This window comes from Mobula birostris, chromosome 20, assembly GCF_030028105.1.
Source record: "Mobula birostris isolate sMobBir1 chromosome 20, sMobBir1.hap1, whole genome shotgun sequence".
Taxonomy (NCBI): domain Eukaryota; kingdom Metazoa; phylum Chordata; class Chondrichthyes; order Myliobatiformes; family Myliobatidae; genus Mobula; species Mobula birostris.
The window spans coordinates 23021535-23047298 of record NC_092389.1 but is presented as its reverse complement, the minus strand read 5'-3'; positions in this window follow the sequence as shown (position 1 = coordinate 23047298).

Sequence of the window (25764 nt, the reverse complement as noted above, 5' to 3'; positions counted from 1 at the left end):
TTCTTTGAAAGAAATAGTATTTCTTCTTTCTTTGATGAGTCTCTTAGCATCAATATCTCCAATGACAACAGTCTGGATTGCAAAGCTGAACAGAATATGCTGTTGTTAAAATTGGTTGTGGTTTGTTTAATGATTTTAATTGTTTGATTGTTCACTTTTCATGATAAATTATTTTAAATGTTTCTGAATTACAAAGGCATTCAGAAGCATTTTTAAGCCCTGGAAGATCTGACAGCTGGCAAAGCTGAAGATGGGGCTTTGCAGCCTATCAACATTGTGGGGGAAGTTGCAATACTCAGGACCCAATTATTCATAACGAAGATCATCATTGAACTATGGGACACTTTGGGTCAACAAGATCATCAATCTACATTTGAACTTGTTAAGTGTGGGAGAATTGTGATTATGAGCAGTGAATGCAAGCAAATGGAGTGTAATAGCACAATCCATGCATTTACCCTATTTCTTACACTGCAAACACTGCCTGACCTGTTGAATATTTCTAGAACCTTTGCATGTTTTTAGCATCCTCTGATTTTATTTTCACATTTTATATAAAGAAATTGCAAACACCATTTTCTTGAATTTCCTTTGCTATCAAGAACTGACAGTAATGTTTAGTGATCCACTAACAAAGAACCTTCTTCCCAGAGAAAGTTATCAGTTCAAATCAAATAGTTTAATTTATAAGGGTTTCTTCAAAATGATGATTGCATTTACCAATTCTATTTTGTCTATGGCATTAATTGACTAATCCATCAAGGCCTCAGCACTGAATCACAAGCATCTTTGCTGAAAAAGATTGGTAAAGTATTCACGTTGCTGAATGGCTGCCCTACATAATCTCCAGAACCAAAACACTACAGAGATGGAAATCAGATATGAAAACAGCGAGCAAGAAAAATCTTCAACAGCATGGATAGGATTATATCATCTTAACTTTTGGCACTCAATGTTACAAATGATAATGCGTTACAGAAGTAGCTACACATAAAAAAGAGATTTGTTTTTTTTAGCTGTAATGCACATTAAGACACCCGATGTTATGAATGACTCTCCATAAATTAAGAGGGTTTCTTTCCAACAAGGTAAAAAATGTGTTTCCATAATTGAACTGCTAGACTTTCCCTTTTTCCCCAGTCAAAGGTCAGAACCTCTGGATTTTCACTCGCTCACTCGTCAACTTGTTTAGGTAGAATTCACAAAAATAACTCACACACATTGAGGTTGTTTGGACTTAGATGTCCTGCTGGCTGAAAATGAACTTAAATTCCACTTTCCAGAACTTGCTGCAATTCACAGCACTTTTTATATTCCCTAAAGGCATAGAACATGTTTCAGCATATACAGCCTCTCAGAACAAACCCATCAGAGCCAATTCCCACCTACTTCTCTGCTACACATTTTCTCTTTCACATTGAGAGAAAACCTTTTGTTTTGCTTTAGTCTGCCTTGTACGTTCATCTATGGCAGGGGCTCCCAATCTTTTTCTTCGCCTTGGACCAATATCATTAAGCAAGAGGTCCATGGACCCCAGGTTGGGAACCCCTGATCTACAGCTATGATGTTGGGAGTTGAGAGCTTCTCTTCTGTTTAAATTGAAAAAAAAGTTTGTTGTAAATGTACTCCTGCAATGCCTACACAGATTCACGACACCTGCAAAATTGCTGTTGCCCATTCCAAACGCAACCATTTCTCCCAACACACATCAAAGTTGCTGGTGAACGCAGCAGGCCAGGCAGCATCTCTAGGAAGAAGTACAGTCAACGTTTCAGGCCGAGACCCTTCGTCAGGACTAAATGAAGGAAGAGTGAGTAAGGGATTTGAAAGTTGGAGGGGGAGGGGGAGATCCAAAATGATAGGAGAAGACAGGAGGGGGAGGGATGGAGCCAAGAGCTGGACAGGTGATAGGCAAAAGGGATATGAGAGGATCATGGGACAGGAGGTCCGGGGAGAAAGACAAAGGAGGGGGGGAGCCAGAGGATGGGCAAGGGGTATAGTCAGAGGGACAGAGGGAGAAAAAGGAGAATGAGAGAAAGAATGTCTGTATAAAAATAAATAACCGATGGGGTACGAGGGGGAGGTGGGGCATTAGCGGAAGTTAGAGAAGTCAATGTTCATGCCATCAGGTTGGAGGCTTCCCAGACGGAATATAAGGTGTTCTCCCAATCTATTTTAGGCCTTTTCCATATCTGTGTTAAATTATGATCAATGTCCATAATATGCTCTCCAACTGCCACTGTTTCTCACTTACCCAGCATCATTTTTCCAAATTAAGCTTACTGCATATTAATTAAAAGATTCTTGATTGCACTCAGCTCCTTCTACTCCTTCTATATCCTTTGCTATGTTAATGTCAACTATTAACACCTTCTGGTTTATATATTTCCAAGAAATTTGTCTTTCACCACTAGGGTCCTGAGACTACATATCCACCAATGAGAGTGCCCCTTAATTTGTCATAAAGGAACAAGTGTTCATCAAAATGCAAATAGTACCTATTCATTAAAGCCTGCAGGTCTAGTAATACAATACATATGTACAGGTCAATCCCTTCTATCTGGAATGCCATTCACTATGATCAAAGTTAATTACCCAGCAAGCTATTGCTCACACAAACAGGTAACCTGCAGGTCAAAACCTTTATGTCATTAACACATGAGAGTTCTTATTGGAATAATATATCCACTTTTCAGCCATCTTTTAAGATGCTGGAAAATACAATGAAATAACCAGCAAGGTTCCAATCTAAAAATGACACTCTCCATGCTTAGCTGAAGGTTTAAAACAAGCCACACAGAGAAGTATTTTATTACTGAAGTGGTTTATCCAGTCACATTGCAGTTTGCAGAACTGGGCTAATTTCAAGGTGGAAAAATGTTCTTGACATTAGAGTGCTCAATAGGCTGCAGAAACACTTCTGATCATCACTTTAAAGGTGTTAAAAGGGAAGTTTTTCTTCTTCTTTTATGATGGGCTAGAAAGCATGGGGCTACACCCTGAATAGAAAGCATTGTGTGTGCAACAAGATGCAAAATCTCAAGGAGGCTAAGTTCCAGGTTATCCTGAAATAAAATAGAAAAAGTTGAAACAGTCCCCAGTTCAGATAGCATTTATAAAAAAAAACATTAGAGTTCCAAGCCTGAGACCCTTTTTCAGAATGTTAATTATTTTTCCCTTTTCACTGAGTGCTTCCTGTATTTTTTGTTTTCATTTCAGATTGCCAACATCTGCAGTTTTTATTTTAACTTTCTTTATTTCAGATCGTCAAGAGCATCAAGGATAAGTTTTGCATTGAGCTCTGGCTGTTTTTTAACAAATTTTTAACACAGTGAGAAATGTTTTAGGCTTGTTATTAGCATCATTATTTAGAAACTAAAACTTGTCAGAGGAGATCATTTTCAAGGAGCTAAATAAAGCCAAGCGGTATCATATTTGAAAGTCACAGATACTCGCTGACCGATTACAATATTAAAGTTTTGAACACTTTCCAGACCATTCATTGCATGAATTAGATCAGCACAGTAACAATACAAGCAGTGCCATAAAAAATTAGTTAATTTATCATACTAATTAGAACAATTAATTCATTTGTTGCTTAAAAATCCAAACGCTCTTCTGTTTTCCAACATTCTTGCTTACAAACAGACTTCCATCAATATTAATTTCCTATTCCTTTTAGAAATACATTAAGAAATTAAACCTGTCTACAGTCAGTTAGTCACTCATAGGGCTGCAAGCTGTGCCAGGTATTTCTGAATCAAGCATTTCTTAATTCAGCCAGCAGGCATATTGTAGTACCAGGGTCCATTCAATTATCACATAATTAATCATGAATAGTAAGTTATACGACCAATCTCAGAGAGGCCAACCCTCATTAATCTTTTTTTCTGATTACTGCAAATCACTTACCACCCCCTCACATTCAAAATCTTTCAGGGCTTTTCTCATCAAAATAGCATAATTTTGGTGGATGTATGGTAAGAGATGGAATGATTTCACAACCCCAGAATCTACATTTACATATATATAAATAACAGCCTCTATTTATCTCATCAAGGTCTATTTCCAGTGGCAGCTAAATTGGTATGCAACAATTAGTTTGATCTCCTTCATTGCTTTACAACAAGATTTATAGCACATGATATTCCATGATCATTAATAACTTCTTACAGAGTTAGAGTTTCTTTCAATAATGAAGCTCGGCATATCCGGAAAATGGACCAGGGTACTATGGAATATTGGACAGATGACAATAGGTCTTGACTAAAGATGTTTTAAGTATCTTAAAAGAGAGCTACACAACCAGAAAACATAAATGAATGAGTTCCAGAGCCCACGTAGGTTAGGTAGTGATTAAATTTAAGGGATTTTAAAGCACCTGAAATGGACAGAGATTCCAAAAGGACATTGGGCTGAAAGTGAATACTAAGGGCTGAGATGATAAAAAGGTTTAAACTGGAAGATGAAAATTCTTAAATCGAGGTATTGTTTGACTGAGAATGAATGTAAGTCAATGATTAAAAGGTTGGTGTTATAACGCGTTGAGTTAAGAGAAGAGTTAGACCCATTTTGAACAATAATACAGACATATAATCAAAAAAAGGTTTGAGAGTCTAGTAATATTAAATATGGTTTATGGGTTTTTTGAAATCGTTTGCTGTCTTAGTATTGGATCTTTGTCCATTCCAGAGGATAGTGATCACATGATATTCCCTCAGTCCTCAATTTGTAATCTCAAGGACAGATATACATATTGAACCATTAACCTTCTAATCTAGAACTGAAAGTGCAAATAACTAAACTAACTTGATGGATGACAGCATGTATAGATAATCAGATATCTAACTTCTTCTTACGTCAGCATTAGATTTCTTGATGTAACCGTGGACTAGAACATTCTGCCAGCAAAGAAGTCCCCATGTCTTGTAGGTGACCTATGTGGCAAGAATGAACTTTCCCCTCCGGTTCTGCCACCTTTGACTTGCTGCCCGAGATGTCTCAGCACTAAATAAGTAAGCTAGCTCTCTGTAACTAGAGACATCCGGTAAAGGCAGAGAGGTGGCAATGCCTGTGAAGTCCTGTCCTCAGAATACCCTATCTGTCTCTGAAAGCACTTAATTGCTTTGTAACTAAGATAGTTATTTTTTTTTAAATAACTTAGTCATCCATGTTGAATTGACTTTATTACTTACATCCTTCATATACATAAGGAGTAAAAATCTTTACGTTATGTCTCCATCTAAATGTGCAATGTGCAATTTATAGTAATTTGTAATAAATATTATGTACAACAGGGTAGTCAATATAACATAGAAATACAGTTGTGTCAGCATGAATTAAGCAGTCTGATGGCCTGGTGGAAGAAGCTGTCCCGGAGCCTGTTGGTCCTGGCTTTATGCTGCTGTACCGTTTCCCAGATGGTAGCAGCTGGAACAGTTTGTGGTTGGGGGTGACTCAGGTCCCCAGTGATTCTTCAGGCCCTTTTTTACACACCGGTCTTTGTAAATGTCCTGAATAGTGGGAAGTTCACATCTACAGATGTGCTGGGTTGTCCGCACCACTCTCTGCAGAGTCCTGCAATTAAGGGAGGTACAGTTCCCGTACCAGGCAGTAATGCAGCCAGTCAGGATGCTCTCATTTGTGCCCCTATAGAAAGTTCTTAGGATTTGGGGCCCATACCAAACTTCCTCAACCGTCTGAGGTGAAAGAGGTGCTGTTGTGCCTTTTTCACCACCCAGCCGGTATGTACAAACCACGTGAGATCCTTGGTAATGTTTATGCTGAGGAAGTTAAAGCTGTTCACTCTCTCAACCCCAGATCCATTAATGTCAATAGGGGCTAACCTGTCTCCATTTCTCCTGATGTCCACAACCAGCTCCTTTGTTTTTTGTGACATTGAGAGAGAGATTGTTTTCTTGACACCACTGTGTCAGGGTGATGACTGCTCTGTAGGATGCCTCATTATTATTTGAGATTAGGCAAATCAATGCAGTGTCTTTGGCAAATTTAATTAGCAGATTGGAGCTGTGGGTGGCGACACAGTCATGGGTATACAGAGAGTAAAGGAGGGGGCTTAGTACACAGCCCTGAGGGAACCTGTGCTACTCAAATAAAGTTAAATAGGCTTTAGAAACAAAAATTGGTCAGATGTTTTAAAAATGTGAAAAAAACTACTACTCTATGATTAAAGGAGAGTAAAATTAATAAAGCATTAACTAACGTTACTTCTTTTCATAGGATCCTTTCATTTGCCAGTTCATCATTGTACATCAGATTGTATATCAGTCCATCAGATTCAAAATGTATCAAAACACCTCCTTCAAGAGTTACTGCATTGCCACTGGACTCTTTGGTGAATCTAACTATGACAAGTATAATGTCCTGGTTAAGAATGTTACCGCATTGCTGTGAGGTAGTTTATATTAGCAGTTTTCTGTAAAAGCAGTGTGTCCTGCTGGTAGAATGTTTGTCTTTGGCTAAAGATAAGAAGCTCTGATGTTCAATTTAGGAATATAGTGTCAGCCCATTCGGACGGTGGGATCTGTAGAAAGTTCTAGAGACACCGAGCCGGAGAGAGTTTTGTGATGGACGGTAGTCAGTCTGGGATCTTTTGGTGGGAGCTGTGAAGTGGGACAGAAGAGAAGATGCCACAGAATGCCATTAGAACAAGAGTCTCCATTGAAAGAAGCGCTTTGTGCAGGTGAATGGCTCCAAGGAGGAAGAAAAATACTCCTGAGAGAGAGAGCCATTTTGCTCAAGATGGTCTTTGAGGGGGGTTTAAAAATGTGGCAGATGTTTTCACTTAGCCTGTGGGTCCAGCACGTGAGTAAGAGATACGATAGGGTCCTTTAAGAGACTTTTGAAAAGGTACATGGAGCTTAGAAAAATAGAGGGCTATGGGTAATCCTAGTAATTTCTAAGGTAGGGATATGTTTGGCACAACTTTTTGGGCCAAAGGGCATGTATTGTGCTGTAGGTTTTCTATGTTTCTTTGTTACCCAGATTTGGAAGAGACAAGCTCCAATGGTTATGTGCACATTGGACTGGTTTAACTGTAGTGAGCCCTTTATTTTCTTTTTATTTTCTTTTTTCTAATTACTGATAAAGGTGAAATTAATAATTATAATTTTATGTGGTGTACGATCTGTTATTTCTTGCCGACCGATAACTGTGTATGGGCAGTATTTACACAGCATTTGCTCAAATTGATGTTTCTTTAGTTGGAACGTCATGATGTTCCTGTTTGGTTGAACCCCAAATCATACCGACCCTAGACATATGTTGTTTATGAAAGGTGACCTTCTCACCACTGAGTCACATGGCTGTTAGCAGAGTCTGGTGAGAGGTTTACATGTGAATAGCTGGTTGTACTGATATCTTGCTTTGAAAATCCTTCAGACTTCTGTGTTTGGTTGCACATCTGTATTAGCCCAAGCCTTTCTGAGGCATTAATCATTAGTAGCTCCCCATAGTCTTTGCAATATGAGCAACTGATTATATAGGCCATGCTCTTTTACCACATCTTTCTAAAGCAGGGGTTTCCAACCTGTCATATGCCATGGAGCCTTACCATTAACTGAGAGATCTGTGGACTCCAGGTTGGGAACCCCTGTTCTACAGAGTATTTGCTATTTTAATGCTGTTATGATCACATTCATCACAAAAGTGTTCCTTTTGAGGTAGTTGCAGAAATAAAACTGAAAATCTAGAAGCTTCTTTCTTTGACAATGTGTCAGAAAAATATTTTCATGATTTATCAGCAGGATATAAACTAAAGGACACTCAAGCTTGTTCTTAATACCCTATCACAAACAAGAGAAAATCTGCAGATGCTGGAAAACCAAGCAACATACACACAAAATACTGTAGGAACTCAGCAGTTCAGACAGCATCTATGGAAAAGAATGCCCTCTACCACATTCTTAACTTCAGGCTTCTATAAACTCAGGAACAAAGAACAAAGAGCAAAAAGTCAGTAATATGTGCATACAAATAGTAAAATCCTGAAATCAAGCCTTCCCTGAATAATTTTCCTCATGCTTGCCCGTAGTTGTTTCTTTTCTCCATCCAGACATTAGGTTAGGGAGGCAGAGCAAAGTTAGCTCATGAGCTTTATAAGGAACTTCAGGTCCAAGTGAACTATTTGTGACACACATGAAACTACAGAAGGAACTTGGAGCAATGAGCAAACTTCTGGAGGAACTCCATGGTTCAAACAACATCTATGGGGAGAAAGGAATCGTTCTGATGTCCTGATGTTGGGTGTTGACATGAACTATTGACGATTCCTTTTCCCCTTCCATATCCTGCTCAACCCACTGAATTCCTACAGCGAATTGATTGTTGATGTGTGATCTCACTGATGCTCTGGCAACAGATAGTATTACATATTTTGATGGGGCCTGGCATATGGCTAGTTACCATTGACAAACCTAGAAAAAGGATTCCATATGCAATATCCCTTGTAACTTTCCACCATAATTTATTTGTGATCAATCTAAATTATTTCCTTTATTAACGCTGATCTTTCACATATGCAATGGATCCTTCTGCTACTAATCACAAGTTTTGATGCTCAGATCACTGTACTTAGTCGATCAACAGGATAGGATTATTTATCGATCTCCTTGATAACTTTTTGCCAGAATACATTATACTTTCATTCGTGTGAAGTTCTCATGCTCCATAAATGGGTCATGAGTTAGATGTCTTGCTGAGTTACAAACAAGAGAAAATTGGCAGATGCCGGAAATGCAAGCAACACACAAAACGCTGGAGGAACTCAACAATCACAAAAAGTCTCATTCCCTGCAATTTGTCCATTTCCTTCTCAACCTTTCCTGCCCAACTGTTGTAATTGTACCCTCCTCTACCACTTTCTATGGTAGCTTATTCATATATAGTGCTGTGCAAAAGTCTTAGGCACACATATATATTTAAGGTGCCAAAGACTTTTTGCACAGTACTGTATTTGTCGATGTGGAGCGGAGATCGAGTTTGTAAATCTGGCGGGAGCAAAGTATGTTGGGAATGGTGAAGATAGAGGGTCACAGGAGAGGTATGGGACAGGTGACAGAGAATAAGAGCCAGGGGTGGGGGAGGGGGGGTAGCACAGGTGCAGACACTCCCAGACCTGAGACACCAGGCAAGGTCATCTGATTCCAAAAAATTGGTTTATTAATCATTACAGAATACCTCTCTGGTGCTTCCTGCTTCCTTCCTTCTCCCCTTCCCCCTTTTCCCAACCATGATTCTCCTCTGCCTGCCCCCTTCCTACTCTCAGTCCACAATAGAGATCCATGTTAGAATCAGGTTTATCATCACTCATATATATCATGAAATTTGTTTGTGTGTGTGTGGCAGCAGTACAGTGCAATAGATAAAATTACTACACTACTCTGAAAAGTTTTAGGCACTTGAGCTATATGTATGTACCTAAGATTTTTGCACAGTACTGTACACATTACCTCTGTGTGATAAACTGTTCACTCAGGCCCCTTTAAATCTTTCCCCTCAACACTAAACCTATATCCTCTTATTTTAGGCTCCCCTACTGAGAAAGGACTGTGACCATTCACCTTAAAAATCAATTGCAATTTTTACATTTTCAGTTTACCTGGTTTTGGGGGTGAGCAATCCATAATTTCACTTGCATTTGTATGAGACAGTGCTTTCTCATACCAACTCTGAATGACAAGACTAAATTTGTTACAACTTCATCCAATGCTGCTTCAACCTCTCCCCTCCTCCACCAGGCACCTTTGCATCTTCCATGAGGAAGAAACATTCTCCATAACTACTGATCAAATCCTTTGATCCTCTGAAATTCATTGTCTCTTGGCTATGAGTGAAAAATGTTCTTTTTTTTCACCTCCATCATTATTTTTAAATTTTATGACTAATGAGCAAGAGTATTCAAAGAAAACGAGAAATTGAAATAATTTATTTTATTATGCTATTGGGATTTTGCGCCTGACTAATTTGCCTGGTATCCAGAAGATTAAGCTTTATTTCCTGGAGTCCTCAAGGCTAGACCCAGAGATCTGACAAACCCAAATTATTGATGCACAGGGAGTTTCTACTTTATACTTCTTTGGAAATGAATCTTTATTCCATTCTAAGGATCTAATTGTCTCAGGGGCCAAAATACCCTAAATAAAATCACAGCTTAATGAAGATTAGCAGCTTTACAATGAGTGCAGCTTCCTGGAAAGTGAGATACATCAGAAACTTCAGAACCATGCTGCTGTCCATTGGAGAATATATTAAGTCATCTTTTTATTGTGAAACACTCTTCAGTAACAAACTGTGTGAATAATGCATACATTATTACAGGTACAAATGGAAAAGGATTATCAAAGAGGTTTATATTTTCTGTGAACATTTTACCCTAAGTACATTTTATTCCAGTGACTGAGGTCAAACAATGCACTACATTCTATTCACTTAAAGTTTCATCCCAGACCTATGTACAAGAAGTAATATTTGAGTGCATTTTTTTATATTTTAAGTTGATTTTATTTTGAGTTAATCAAATCATTCCTGAAGTGGAGAATTGGGCAGCAAATTGAACTAAAATGTCAGTGTTCTCTTCTGGTACATCACATTGAAATTTTGGTCCAGAATGATGATATAGGTTTTAATTATAGAACAGAAACAGGCTCCTCAGCCCACTATGTCTGCACTAATGATTAGGTAAGCATCTATATGGATGCTAATTAGTCCGTAGCCTTCTATACCTAAATATTTTAAATTGTGTGAGATGTTCTATTTTATGGCTATAATAGTCATGACATGAACTTAACGGGCTCAACTCAGCTCATTGGGAGCTGCTTTTTTCATCCTTGTGTTCAAATTCCTCGTGCAATAAATGTCAACAGACGGCTTGCCTTCCTAAGGACAAAATCAGAATGACGACTGCACTTTTGGCTCTGAAGTACCTTTTTTCCAAGCATTGAATATTTTAATATAGAACTTCATTCCAAAATTTGAGAACAAAAATATATTTTCCAAACCAAGTATCAGGAGTAACGTGATGATATTGTTCATTGTGTTATCATTCCCATAGTGTATATATTTCTTAGCTTGTACAAGCAAGAAAAAAAAGTATCAAAGATTTCCATGTTTTCTAGTTATACTTTTGTGAGAATATATTGTGATTGGTGCATGGACTTCCACAGCATTGTTTACAGAGTTTACACATATAAAGTTATGATTATCTATGACGTACACTGATTGAATAGTGAAATTTCTCCTTTATTATAAATTGTACTGGAATCATTATTTGGGCTTTATTCGTTCTTAGTGGCCTTATTTTTGGCCTTTGTGCTCAAATATCTTTCACCAATTTCAAACATAAAATACTGAGTAACCAGGTAACCGAGAGATATTTCTCTGGCATCAATTTCTTGACGCAGAGAATCGTTCAAGATGGTGAATTCTGAGGTTTTACAGCACTTCAAGGGAAGAAATTTTTCCTCAGTCTAGCATTTGTTAATAGTGACACATTTCGGATTCATGCTTCTCTCAAATGAATTTGCCACTTCTACCCTGTCTGGAATTCAACCCTTTAGTCTAGTTGATCAGATTTAGTCAGTATCCACTATGGTATAAAATCATTCCCTCTCTGAATAGTCCAGAGCCCAGTTTGATGTTAATGGCACTTCCAGTGAAGGATTACATTGTTTTCCCATCCTGGGAATCCTTTGCATTGTAAAATGCAGAACGCACCCCCACCCCCACCCCACAAAGACTGCAGAACCACTGGTTGCTTCCTCTATACCATTTGTAAGAACAAAAGCAGAATGCTGCAGGCAGAAGCAAAAAACATTTATAATATATAATACGGAATATCAGTTTCTTTTAAAATCCCATTTCGATATAACACTTCAGGGAACATCTATCCTCCAGTTGCACATCATTAAAATTCCTGTAAACAATGAGAAATTGATTTTTATGAAACCAGTGAGTCATAATATAGTTTTCAGCATACTAAAAATTGTCTTACTGGTAGTTTACATATGTAAAATACTTGCTATTCAATTTTTGCAACAACAAATAATAGTGTGTGAAATTGTTCTTTGTGTCTAACATTCATGATAATAGGAATACATTGAGTTTTCTTGCTCTCCTCTCTAAAGTTGACTCAAAATAAATCCATTGTTCACAACAATCCAGATAGGAAGCCCCATTTGTCTCCGTACATTGTTACTGTCATTCCTGTGGAGACTGTAATCTCATTCTGATGTCTGTTGTCATTCTCTCTGCCAGACATCATTTGGAATTCATCCACAGAGAGTTGAAAGCAGCGATCTTCATCATTCCACAGAGGGATGAAATGTTCAGGCCTGCCCCATTTCACAACTGGATTAGAGTAAGAGCTTCAGTGCCTGAAACACTGAAATAACCCCAGGAACACTCTCAATCTAAACACAGCTCTTGAGTTATAATCATGCTTTTTAAGAGGGAGCTCAGTACAAGGATGACTCCCACCACTCTCACCAATTTTCTTCTTATTCTTCTGAGGTAGTCACTTGGGGTTGAGGATGATATGCTTCCATTTTCAAAGTGACTGACAAGGTGATTGTCGGGGCAGAAGATGGCTGACGTGGAGGACTGGAAGGTAACTTGTGTATTGCTTCTGTTGTGACTGTGAACGTAGTCACCAGAGAGGCACTGAAGCTGGTAATATAAAAGTCTTTATTCAGCACAACAAGCAAGCACCATCCTAGAGACACTCTTTGTAGAGGCTCACAAACCCAAAGGTACATCCCACTTTTATACCCTTAAGATCAAAGGGTAGCTGATACAATACAATTTTAATAGTTACAATGACATTGTTTACTTCAATACGGTTTCTTTGATACACATAGTGGAAGGATACCTGTGAAGGTTCCAACACCTTTGAGAGAAATTAATTAACATGAATATTCTTAAACCTTTTGATGACAGAGAGCCAGACACCTAAAACTAATGTTCTCAGGGCTGTCTCTGAGTATATAAATATGAAAGGTACACAAAAATTATTGATTGCCTATGCCTGTGACCACGTTTGATATGCTGAGTGAAAACATCCATCTGGTCTGCCAGCTTGCACTCAAGTTACAATGGTACAAATAATTTAGCCATGTTGCCTGGTTTGATACAAGCCAGTTAACACAAACCCTTTGTCTTAACATTTGGTTCTTGCATATGCAGTCTCTTCAGTCTGTGAAGCAGCCTTTGCTTTTAACTTCAATTTAGTACTCACAATCACCAAAAAACTGAAGGCTAATTGCAAGCTTCTTGAACACATTTACATTTAAAATAAGAAATGAAGCTGGGTTCTTGTTTGAATTAATATCTGCTGTATTCACATAACTCCAGAATGCTCTAGAACAGCTTCCATTGCATATGCAGGGAGATTCGTGGCTTCAAGGTTCTCGGTACAATTTTATAATGTTCTTCCTCCACTTTGAATCATCATGGGTCAGACCCTCCTGCAGTGAGGGAAGGAAAAGGGTATTTCTTCAAAGGCACTTTGAAGTCATGTGTGGCATGTGGCCAAGTGGTTAGGGCGTTGGGCTCACGATCTGAAGGTTGTGGGTCCGAGTCTCGGCCAAGGCAGCGTGTTGTGTCTTTGAGCAAGGCACTTAACCACACACTGCTCCAGTCCACCCAGCTGAAAATGCTGGGGGTTAACCTCATGATAGACTGGCGTCCTAAACAGGGGGGAGTCTCGTACTCTCAGTTGCTTCACGCCACAGAAACCGGCATAAGCACCAGCCCGATGGGCCACAAGGCTCGGGACAGACTTTGACTTTGAAGTCATTTCATCGCATTTCCTCTATAAGAAAACAATCTCTTTAATTTATCTATTTCTGTTTAAGGGTGTGGTTTTAATGTTGTCTATAAATAGGATCTGTCTGCAATTTCTCAACAAACTCAGTGAACTGAATCAAAAGAGCTGTAATGACGAGTCTTATTCTTTAGCTAAGTTGCTTTTCAGCATGAAATATTGTCTTGCCTTTGAATCCATTTTGTGGCTTGTCTCCATGATATATTTAGTATATCCTCTGCAAAAAAAACTATGCTGCTGGTGATGGGTGCTATCTGCTAAGGACAATGAAATGTTGATAGACTTTGTTATATTCACAGTTCCTGGCCATTCTTTTTCCAGAAGTATATGATCACAAAGCTGTCAAAATATCTTTTCAAAGAGACTATGTAATCAGATCTTTCCTCAGAATTAAATGGTAAGTCATTAAACCTGCCACCATGACAAGTGCAGATGGAATCTCACACATTTTCAAAGTGATTCACTTGAATTCATATATAAGTATCAAACTAGAATGTGAGATTGCATTAACACTGAGTGAATGATGGAACAGGCTGATAAAAACTGGCCAGGGCACTGTGCTTAGATCTTGGCAAGTTGACAATTTTTCTTCCTGATAAATGGGGAGTGATAATAGAGAAGAGAATAAGTATAGAGGTGGTAAGCAATGATCAACGTGCAATCTTCGGTATATGACCTCACTGTAAATCTTTTGAAAAAAATTTAAAATGCTCCTTGTTAAGGTCAACATAGATTGAACAGGAATTCATGAGCCGTAGTAAGAACTTGCAACATCAAGTTACCAAATACAATCTTGACCAGATTGCAAATGGTGCATGTCTTGAAAAATGAATTGTACAACATCTGATTCTGAAATCCTAAGATAAATAACACTATAAGTACAGCATGGGAACTTTGTATTATGATAAATGTTTTAAAGAAGTGCTGTTCTTTTTGATAATCTTTACATGTCAATTAAAACTCAGCTACTGATTGGTTACATTCAGTGTCAGTATCCATGGGTGAGCCAGTGGGTGACAGGGGTGTAGCCCTAATCTTTAGTTGAACTATCTTTGAGTGTATTTTTTATCAGCCTAGTTGACCAGTCTGTAAAACTGATATTGAAGTAGCAACTGTGAAATTATGTTGACACTGTATGAAAACAACCTTTTTGGTCTGGACCAACTGACGTAAAATTCAACAGAACATAAAAGTTGCTGGTGAACGCAGCAGGCCAGGCAGCGTCTATAGGAAGAGGTACAGTCGACGTTTCGGGCCAAGACCCTTCGTCAGGACTAACTTAAAGAAGAGCTAGTAAGAGATTTGAAAGTGGGAGGGGGAGGGGAATATCCAAAATGACAGGAGAAGACAGGAGGGGGAGGGATGGAGTTAAGAGCTGGAAAGTTGATTGGCAAAAGTGATATGAGAGGATCATGGGACGGGAGGTCTAGGGAGAAAGAAAGGGGGAGGGGGGAAGCCCAGAGGATGGGCAAGGAGTATGGTGAGAGGGACAGAGGGAGAAAAAGGAGAGAGAGAGGGAAAAAAACATGAATAATAATAAATAAATAAATAACAGATGGGGTACGAAGGGGAGGTGGGGCATTAACGGAAGTTAGAGAAGTCAATGTTCATGCCATCAGGTTGGAGGCTACCCAGATCAAGTATAAGGTGTTGTTCCTCCAACCTGAGTGTGGCTTCATCTTGACAGTAGAGGAGGCCATGGATAGACATATCAGAATGGGAATGGGATGTGGAATTAAAATGTGTGGCCACTGGGAGATCCTGCTTTCTCTGGCGGACACAGCATAGGTGTTCAGTGAAACGGTCCCCGGTCTGCGTCGGGTCTCGCCAATATATAGAAGGCCACATCGGGAGCACTGGACGCAGTATATCACCCCAGCCAACTCACAGGTGAAGTGTCGCCTCACCTGGAAGGACTGTCTGGGGCCCTGAATGGTAGTGAGGGAGGAAGTGTAAGGGCATGTGTAGCACTTGTTCTACTTACAAGGATAAGTGCCGGGTTCCACCTCCAACTGGATCCAATCACTAAGCACATCTTTCCCTCCCCCCCCGCCCGCTTTCTGCAGGGATTTCTCCCTACGTGACTCCCTTGTCCATTCGTCCCCCCCCCATCCCTCCCCACTGATCTCCCTCCTGGCACTTATCCTTGTAAGCGGAACAAGTGCTTACACACGCCCTTACACTTCCTCCCTCACCACCATTCAGGGCCCCAGACTGTCCTGGCCTGCTGCATTCACCAGCATTTTTTATGTGTGTTACTTGAAATTTCAGCATCTGCAGATTTCCTTATGTTTGCGGTTTTAAAATTCAACAGAACCTGTGCCATTATTTTCAGGTAGCACTGAACCAACGTTGCACCTTCGCACTGTGAAGCTCCCAGTGATCCTAAGGTATCAGGGAGGGAAGATGGGTGATAGATGGAGGATGGTTACTCCACTGAAACTTGAGGAAGATGGTAAGAGGAAGGGACGGTTGTGGGACAGCAGTCAGGATCAAGGCAGGAGAACTTCCTGTGATCAGGAATAGGAATAGGGCAATAGTATGTGATCAGGACTGGGGAATCAGGAATGGGAGAAGTTGCATGTTTAGGATTGGGGATGGGGGAAGATCAGTGATCAGAATCACAGTCAGAAGAATGAGCCACTGGATCATTGAAGAGTGGTGAAGATAGAGAGAAGCTCAGATGCGGTGATGTGGGGTATGGGTGTTGGTGTAATGGCTGAGAGGGTGGAGAAAATTGAATCGGTTTATTATTGTCACATGTACTGAGATAGAGTGATCAATTCATTACATGGTGCATTGAGGTAGAACAAGGAAAAACAATATCAAAGCAGAATGAAGTGTAGCAGCTACAGAGAAAGTGCATTGCAAGTGAACGATAAGATGCAAGACCATAATGAGATTGATTGTGAGGTCAAGATGTGAATGATGCTAAATTCAGTACATGTGAAGGGAAGGCAGTACCAGAAGATAAGGGGCTGAAAAACTAAAGGTAAGTATGGAACTTAACTTACTTACTCCATGAAAGTGCAATTTATCCCATGAATGACCAATAATATGCATTCACAATGCAACGTGAACTCAATTCCTTGGCAACATTTGGAGCAGCATATGGGGAATGGTAAATTCTGAAGGGGCATTCTGTGAATCTTGCTCAGACACCTGTTCAATTCATTCCAAGATGGCTGCAGGATTCCTGAAGTGACACTCATTGTCCCTGCAAATGGTTATACTGAATTTCACCCCAAGTGTAATCATGCAGTCCTGATATAAATAGTACTGCACAACTGAATATCTGGAATGTCTTAAGGCTTAAGTTTAGACCAAAATTTATCTGCAACAAATATCCATTGAAATCCAGTGGTTAAAATAAGATATGATTCTGGTGCAATAGAAGTTATTTCCCCAAATATTCCTTCTTCATATGATTGGAATTTGGAGTATTATGTGCAGCTTGTGTTTGCATTGGAGAGGGTCCAGAGGAGGTTTATGAGAGTGATCACAGGAAAGAAAAGATTAACGTTTGAGGAACATTTAATGGCTCTGGGCTTGTACCCATTTGAGTTTGGAAGGATGAGTGTGACTCTCATTGAAACCTACTGAATTTAGAAAAACCTAGAAAGACTGAATGTGGAGAGGATGTTTCCAGTAGTGGTGGAGTCTAGGACCAAAGGACACAACCTCAGAATAGAAACATGTCCCTTTAGAACAGAGATAAGGAGGACTTTTTTAATAGCAAGAGGGTGGTGAATCTGTAGAATTGACAGATTCTGGGGAGCCCAAGTCACGGGATACATTTAAAGCAGGAATTGATAGGTTCATGATTAGTAAGGGTGTCAAAGTTTATGAGGAGAAGGCAGGAGACTGGGGTTGAGAGTGAAGTAAATCAGCCATGATGAAATGGGGAGTGGACTCGATGGGCTGACTGGCCTAATTCTTATGGTTTTATAATCTTATGGAATTGAAATAGGAATTGGTTTATTATTGTCACATGTACTGCAATACATACTGTAAAAAGCTAGTCTTGCATGTTGTTCATACAGATCCAATTAGTATGCAGTGCACTGAAATAAAACAAGGTAAAACAAGGGCAACACAGAATAAAGTGTAACAGCTACAGAGAAAGTGTAGTGCAGGTAAACAATTAAGATAAAGGGTCATAACAAGTTAGACTGTATGGTCAAAAGACCAATTTATCGTTCTACGAAACTATTTAAAAACTTTATAGCAGCAGGAGGAGACTTTTATATCTTCTGCCTGGTGGAAGAGGGGAGAAGAGAGAATGTCCAGTGGGTGGGGGAGGTATTTTTTTATGCTGGTTGCTTTACTGATGCAGTGAGTCCAGTGAGAGGAGGCTGGTTTCCATGATGTACTGAGCTGTGTCCATAATTATCTGCAGTTTCTTGAAGTCACAAGGATTGGGAAGTAATTCAGTGTGAGGTGTGATGTAATGGTATAGTCTTGTAGGAGCAGGTTTTGGAGGTGATGTTCACTGAAGGATGTGAATGGACAGCATTCTCAACTCCTGTTGACCACTACAGCAACACCAACCACATTACCTTTGTGCCAGCAAGTCTGAGGGCCAGGAATACAATATCACTCCTTCCTAGCATCAGGGGGTATTTCTTGTTCCTGGTTCTTACAGTTCCCACCAATACCTTCAGGGAGGGGTCTAGATAATAAACTACACACGTTATTCAATTTACCTGTTTGTCATGTCTAATTCAATGCTGAAGTCCAGATTTTACTTTGTAGGTTACATTACTGCCGACGATTGGATAAAACAAACCGGGGGAAATCACTAATGAGATGACTGAGGAGGCTTCTTTGAAGCATTGTGGTTCTGGACAGCAATGATGATGAGTCCTCTTTGGAGTTGTTTTATTTTCAGAGAAAGCCCAATCACAGGGCTAATGCATATCATGTATTCTGCATTACGGAGTGAAACTTGTCAGAAAGGCATCCTGTTTATCACTGTGACTCATACTTCACAAAAGCAGGACACAATCCTGCTGAATGCTTCCTGAATACTCCAGAATGAATAGTAGTGCCAATAGTGCCCCAAGTCCACTCTTATTTTTTAAAGCTAAATAGATTGCATAGATAGATACCTTATTGATCCCAAAGGAAATTACAGTGTCACAGTAGCATTACAAGTGCACAGATATACAAATATTAGAAGAGAAGTAAGAAAGAATAAAAAATAAGTTACCTCAAACAATCTAACAGGAGGGGGTTCATCACTTTCCCAGCTACAGGTTGACTCATGATAGAGCGTAATGGTCGAGGGTAAGAAACATATAGCGTTCTTTGGAGCAGCGCAGTTGTCTTAGTCTATTATTTAAAGTGCTCCTCTGTTCAGCCAAGGTGGCATACATTGTCCAGAATTGCCAGGATCTTCTGTAGAGTCCTTTGTTCTACCACAGCCTCCAGTGTGTCTAGTTTGACTCCTACAACAGAGCCAGCATTTCTAATCAGTTTATTGAGCCTGTTGGCATCAGCCTTGTTGATGCCATTGCCCCAGCACATCACCGCATAGAAGATTGTACTGGCGACAACAGACTGGTAGAACATGTGAAGGAGAGGCCTGCATACTCCAAAGGACCATAAAAATTCAGTCTACTCACCCTCCTTTTAAAGAAAATCTGGCATCCCCAGAAGCAGTTAAGTAAATCTTCATTGTACTCCCTCTTATGACATTCATGTCCTCTTATCAGGTAAGGAGAACAAAGCTGTACACAGCAACACAGAAGTGATTCACAAGGGCCCTAAATAATTACATTTGGGCTTGGGTAGAGAAGACTGAAACCGCTGCCACCCTTTCCACTTCCTATCTCACTCACCCATACTCCCACCTGACTCCAGCTAATACCTGGCTCCATACCCACTGTGAGCCACCACATACCTGCCTCATGTACTCAGACACCAACCCCAACTGTGCTCAGTTACCAAACGAAAACGTCCTCAGGTCTTTAAATTCCTCAGTATTATCCTTTCAGAGGATCTGGCCTGGGCCTAGCACGTAAGTGCCATTACAAAGAAAGCACGACAGCACCTCTACTTTCTTAGAAGTTTGAGAAGATTCGCCATCTCAAATTCGACAAACTTCTATAGATGTGCAGTGGAGAGTATACTGACTGCTTGCATCACAGCCTAGTATGAAAAAGCCCAGTCCATTACAGGTAAGGCCCTCCCCACCGTTCAGCACATCTACAAGGGGCTCTGAAACAGGAAAGCAGCATCCAACATCAAGGACCCCCTCCATCCAGGCCCTGCTCTCTTCTCACTGCTGCCATCAGAAAGGAGATACTGGAGTCTTAGATCCAACACCACCAGGTTCAGGAAGTTATTACCCCTCAACATCAGGCTTTTGAACCAAAGTGGATAATTTCACTCACCCCAACATTGAACTGATACCAGAATCTATGGACTCACTTTCAGGGACTCTACAACTCATGCTCTCAATATTTATTATTTATTTATTATTACCTTTTAGTTTGTTTTCTTTTTTGCATTTTTACAATTTATTGTATTTTGTTGTGTGCAATCTTACATTGATTCCAACGTGTTTCTTTGTATTTATTGTGAATGCCCACAAGAAAATCAATCTCAGGATAGTATATGGTGACATATATATTTACTTTGATCTTTGAATTTTGAATACGATTAAATTTAATTTTCTGTCGATTTCAATTATTCTATCTGTAACAGCTGCAACACAACCTACGTCCTTCATCCTTGCTCTACGCACTGGAAGAATATCTCTAGGGTGAAGCCACTATAAATACATCTCATTATAGGTCAAAGCTTATGGAATACATGGCAGCAGTGATCCCTGCCCTCCTACTAGTTTGAGATCTGACTTATTTACTGCAGACACCTCAAGGCACTGAAAGGTACAACCAACATCATCTCAGCAAAACTCTTCAAATCTATTGGAAAAGTAGATGAATCAACATTAGTGCTCTTTCCCAGAACAACATCCAAGGCTTTGGTGGCCTAATTATTCTCAATCAGTTTCATATGGCCTGTCAGGTCCTGTTCAGATTCCTGAAACAGGCATTCATTTCCAGATGTTGTCACAGACAGAGATTATGATGTGGACAAAGGGAAAAAAAAATCAAGCATGTGCTCAAAGCCTTCTTAAAAAGATATGATATTTTCCTTGACTCCTGGGAATCCCTGGCCCTTGAGCATTCAAAGTGGAAAGGGAGCATTGACGATGGTTGTAGAAGGAGTGCACCAGCTCGCTATCTCCACCACCTCTCCCATCTGTAGAAATGGGAGAGGTGGTGTCCAAGTTGCTTCCCAAATTATCCTTATCAGTCAGCTCAGGGACCATGATGCTGAAATGAACACAAGTCGTCCTCGATTCCCAGGAACCTCCCAAGAAAAAGAAAATGTAATTTTAGGAAATCATCCATACACTTGTACTCAAATCCTCTCATAATTAAAGCTAAACTTGCACTGAAAGACTTATGAAAGTATTCTCCAAGCTAAATACTGCAAATGTTGGAAACCTGAAATAAAAATCATAAACAGTTGCAAATACATGGCAAGTCAAGCCACATTTTTGGAGTGAGGACTGGGGAAAGATAGAAAAAGGAAGTTTAAGGCAAAGATGGTAAGGGAAGAAAGCAGATATAAATATTACTTTTTCCTCACAATTTCATAGCGTTTTTACTTTGCTTTTATTGCAAAGTTTAAGGATAAAAACACATGAAAATGCCATTATATTGAAAATGATTTGAAATATTCCGGCTAAGTGTTTAACATCACACATCAAAGTTGCTGGTGAACGCAGCAAGCCAGGCAGCATCTCTAGGAAGAGGTGCAGTCGACGTTTCAGGCCAAGACCCTTCGTCAGGACTAACTGAAGGAAGAGTGAGTAAGGGATTTGAAAGTTGGAGAGGGAGGAGGAGATCCAAAATGATAGGAGAAGACAGGAGGGGGAGGGATGGAGCCAAGAGCTGGACAGGTGATTGGCAAAAGGGGATACGAGAGGATCATGGGACAGGAGGTCCGGGAAGAAAGGCAAGGGGGGGGGGGAACCAGAGGATGGGCAAGAGGTATATTCAGAGGGACAGAGGGAGAAAAAGGAGAGTGAGAGGAAAGAATGTGTGTATAAAAACGAGTAACAGATGGGGTACGAGAGGGAGGTGGGGCCTAGCGGAAGTTAGAGAAGTCGATGTTCATGCCATCAGGTTGGAGGCTACCCAGACGGAATATAAGGTGTTGTTCCTCCAACCTGAGTGTGGCTTCATCTTTACAGTAGAGGAGGCAGTGGATAGACATGTCAGAATGGGAATGGGATGTGGAATTAAAATGTGTGGCCACTGGGAGATCCTGCTTTCTCTGGCGGACAGAGCGTAGATGTTCAGCAAAGCGGTCTCCCAGTCTGCGTCGGGTCTCGCCAATATATAAAAGGCCACATCGGAAGCACTGGACGCAGTATATCACCCCAGTCGACCCACAGGTGAAGTGTTGCCTCACCTGGAAGGACTGTTTGGGGCCCTGAATGGTGGTAAGGGAGGAAGTGTAAGGGCATGTGACTGAGGTGATATACTGCGTCCGGTGCTCTCGATGTGGCCTTTTATATATTGGCGAGACCCGACGCAGACTGGGAGACCGCTTTGCTGAACATCTACGCTCTGTCCGCCAGAGAAAGCAGGATCTCCCAGTGGCCACACATTTTAATTCCACATCCCATTCCTATTCTGACATGTCTATCCACGGCCTCCTCTACTGTAAAGATGAACCCACACTCAGGTTGGAGGAACAACACCTTATATTCCGTCTGGGTAGCCTCCAACCTGATGGCATGAACATCGACTTCTCTAACTTCCGCTAGGCCCCACCTCCCCCTCGTACCCCATCTGTTACTTATTTTTATGCACACATTCTTTCTCTCACTCTCCTTTTTCTCCCTCTGTCCCTCTGAATATACCACTTGCCCATCCTCTGGGTTCCCCCCCCACCTTGTCTTTCTTCCTGGACCTCCTGTCCCATGATCCTCTCATATCCCTTTTGCCTATCACCTGTCCAGCTCTTGGCTCCATCCCTCCCCCTCCTGTCTTCTCCTATCATTTTGGATCTCCCCCTCCCCCTCCAACTTTCAAATCCCTTACTCACTCTTCCTTCAGTTAGTCCTGACGAAGGGTCTCGGCCTGAAACGTCGACTGCACCTCTTCCTAGAGATGCTGCCTGGCCTGCTGCGTTCACCAGCAACTTTGATGTGTGTTGCTTGAATTTCCAGCATCTGCAGAATTCCTGTTGTAAGTGTTTAACATGCCCAGATTAGTATTTTTCTTTCATCAGATGGGTTGTTCACAACCCCTCTCATGTTCCAAAGCCCAGAATCTGGCAGGTTGGAACCAATTGCCTGTGGCCCGATACCCTGACATTTGGTCAGTATGCTCTGTGTTGGAAACGTGGGTTATGACTAAAGAAAAAATGGCTGGATTGCTTAGCACTTTAGTGCAAGGGTGTGTATTGGATGCATCAAAAATCAAACTTACAAAAATTCGTGAAAATTAGTGAAAATAGTGGGAAAAAAAGCCAAAATTTATAAGAAAACACAACAATAGCTCTATGCTTATTCTTGGCCAGTGTGAACTCCTGGCAGGATCCTATCTCTCTCTCATACTCAGGGCTGTGAACTCCTTTTGTTAAGCACTAGGACAAGTCATTTTTAATAACCAATGAAGTTAACTTAAGACTACACATGAATTGAATATGATGCATCCCACAAGGTAGTTACAATTATATTACGAAATAAACAGAATCAGAATCAGAATCAGGTTTATTATCACTGGCATGAGACGTGGAATTTGGTAACTTAGCAGCAGCAGTTCAATGCAATACATAATCTAGCAAAGAGAGAAAAATAATAATAATAATAATAAATAAACAAGTAAATCAATTACATATATTGAATAGATTTTAAAAAACGTGCAAAAACAGAAATACTGTATATTTTTTAAAAAGTGAGTTAGTGTCCAAAGATTCAATGTCCATTTAGGAATCGGATGGCAGAGGGGGAAAAGCTGTTCCTGAATGTGTGCCTTCAGGCTCCTGTACCCCCTACCTGATGGTAACAGTGAGAAAAGGGCATGCCCTGGGTACTGGAGGTCCTTAATAATGGACGCTGCCTTTCTGAGACACCGCTCCCTAAAGATGTCCTGGGTACTTTGTAGGCTAGATTTACAAACTTCTGCAGCTTCTTTCGGTCCTGTGCGGTAGCCTCTCCATACCAGATAGTGATGCAGCCTGTCAGAATGCTCTCCACGGTACAACTATAGAAGTTTTTGAGTGTATTTGTTGACATGCCAAATCTCTTCAAACTCCTAATAAAGTATAGCCGCTGTCTTGCATTATTTATAACTACATCGACATGTTGGGACCAGGTTAGATCCTCTGAGATCTTGACGCCCAAGAACTTGAAGCTGCTCACTCTCTCCACTTCTGATCCCTCTATTAGGATTGGTCTGTGTTCCTTCGTCTTACCCTTCCTGAAGTCCACAATCAGCTCTTTTGTCTTACTGACGTTGAGTGCCAGATTGGTGCTACAGCACCACTCCACTAGTTGGCATATCTCACTCCTGTACGCCCTCTCGTCACCACCTGAGATTCTACCAACAATGGATGTATCATCAGCAAATTTATAGATGGTATTTGTGCTATGCCTAGTGATACAGTCATGTGTATGCAGAGAGTAGAGAGCAGAACAGACGTATCTATATTAAGTACAGTATACAAACAACATACACATTTACATATCCCCATACTAAAGAAATGGAATATTCTGCTGTGTATGGTGGGAAAGGCACCATAAAGCCAAACTGAGTGCATTAGCTCAGCTTAGGACCCAGCGGATGCCACAGAACTGCCGGAAGATGACAGCATGAAACAACAGAACTCTCGGCACAATCGCACACTTACAGTTCATTACGAATAAAGAGTGAAATTAAACTAAACTTTGGTGTCAGACCCTGAATGTATGAAGCAATGTGGCAGAAAAACAATGGGCTAATTATGAGAATATACTGGGGAAGACAATGAACTGTGTACAGTCACTGCAACGATGGCAGAATGACAAGGCAATGTTTGTGTGTGAGTGAACATGCATGTGGAAGGAGTTCATTTACCACTTACCAAGTGCTTTCCATCACACTCTCATACCCACATCATTAGGTTCCTGGGAGTTCAGCACTGAACCTGAAAAATAAGTTAAATATGAAGCCCTCAGTTTCAATGTTGAAATGGACTCAATAGACCTCAAAATGGTAGGTTGAATTCCTCTGGAACAAATAGGTGAAACTCAACAATCAAAAAAAAAACATAAATTATCTGGAATCTTTCAAGCCAACCTTTTTATTTAAATTTCATTTTTATCAAAAAATCATACAGCATAGAAGCAGGCTATTCAGGTCAACTCACCCATGCTGATCAGTGGACACCCTTGCGTGTTCTATCACCCAGCACATGGCCCATTGCTCATGATGCCAATGTGATTCAAGTGCTCGGATGCTGTCAGAGTTCTACCTTAACCATTTTCTGGAGTGACTGAAGTTAGCATTTCAGAACTTAACACTCTCTGAGTAACAAACGCTTTCTTCACATCCCCTCCAAATTTCTTCCCCCCTTATTCTAAATCTTTGTCCCTGCGTTTTATTTACCTCTGATATGGAGAAGAACCCCTGCTATTCATTTTTGTCTTGATTATCTTGAATCAGTGATTCTTGGTTCTTGACCTCCCAGCCAATGAAAACGTAATTCTGGCATCCACTCTATCAGTCTCCGCTATATTTCAGACATTAGGTAGTGTGTTCATTCCATTTAATACCAAGTTAAAATTCTTAATTACCTTTGCTGCATGTCTGCATAATTTTTTCATTCTAACATTTCACCACTTCACAATCCAG